The following is a 1389-nucleotide window of genomic DNA, read 5'->3' as shown; positions in this document are numbered from 1 at the left end:
AGAGTTGGGGTGTCACAGTACTGGGTTCTGAGCATAATTCGGACCAAAGGTATGGGTAGCTTTGAGGAGAGGGGATCCCGCTGGACCAATTTGATGAGGTCCTGTGATATGAGTGCAAGGGCAAGCTTTCTGGGATTTCTCCGGTCCTAGCAGGAAAGAAATTATCTTTGGGTGAGTCGTAGTTGCCTGAAGTGACACTGTAAATGTTGTCAGAAGATGAACTTTGAGCTTCAGAGTTGTTGGTCGAAAATTCATCAAAATTGGATAGAATTTGTTGGGGATTTAATGATGTGAGTCCCAACCTGTCTTCTGTCAAAAACGTGTGATTTCTCAACGCCTCAAGAACATCAGAACTGTTGTTGTTAAAGTCAGACTCCAAAAAGAAGTTATTCTCCCTGTCCATATTGTCTTTGTAAATATTTGAAAGCATTTTGAAGACTTAAAATGAATCTCTAAAAATGTTTTCCAAAAAGGTTTTCCTGTGTGGGGAACTAGCTCTTGATCAAACTGCTCTGAAACACAAACTGGCTTATGACTGGGCTGTCTTCTATGTATGATATGTTATGACATCATAATGCCCGCCCATTTAGAATGCTGAACATTCTGCATGGGCGGAGTTGCCAGGTAACACAGAGGGGGTGTGGCACCTGCAGCATGGGTGAAAGTAATTCGGAATTTTCCGTTTCCAGACCAACTTTGCTCTTCCAGCTGTGCTTGTGCAGAAATACATCATTGCTCTCGCTTAGCTCCAAGTTTGGCCTTCCTCTGCACACTGATGGTTCACATTTGTCGTGCCAAACAGTGATGTTCTGCCAAAAAGTGAACGGCTAAAGGGCTGTTAATATTCCCTCAGCAGTGTGTCGCAGTCAGCTTGTTGCAGATATTTCAGATTTATGCCCAATATTGAGGCGTGGTCTGCGCTATGTTATTCCACGCCACAACACAAGAGGGAAAATCAGGGACTAGCTGTGGGTCTAGATCTGGCCGAGGCAGTGAGGAAGTGGGGGCATGTTTGTGTGAAAACGGAGGGACATGAGGGCGAAAAAGTGCGAGGTATATGTATATATATATCTATATATTTGTATATACACTCACCGGCCACTTTATTAGGTACACCTGTCCAACTGCTCATACATATATATATATATATATATAAACATATGACTGTAAATTTACAGTTCTAAATTATATTTTTTTTTTTCTTCATATCTACTGGACTGTGTGTGTGTTTGTGCGTGTGTGTGTGTGTGTGTGTGTATTAACTGGTTTATTTAGATTTTTTTGACTGCACAGCCTTTGTCTGGAGACCATGACTGCTCTTTTCTGTAGTTTTGGTGAGCCTAATGAGTGAGTGAGTGAGAGAGAGATAAGTTCTTATGAGATTGTTAA

This window comes from Cyprinodon variegatus, unplaced genomic scaffold (genome assembly GCF_000732505.1).
Source record: "Cyprinodon variegatus isolate N-32 unplaced genomic scaffold, C_variegatus-1.0 Scaffold27, whole genome shotgun sequence".
NCBI classification, from domain to species: Eukaryota; Metazoa; Chordata; class Actinopteri; order Cyprinodontiformes; family Cyprinodontidae; genus Cyprinodon; species Cyprinodon variegatus.
This window is presented reverse-complemented; position numbering follows the sequence as displayed.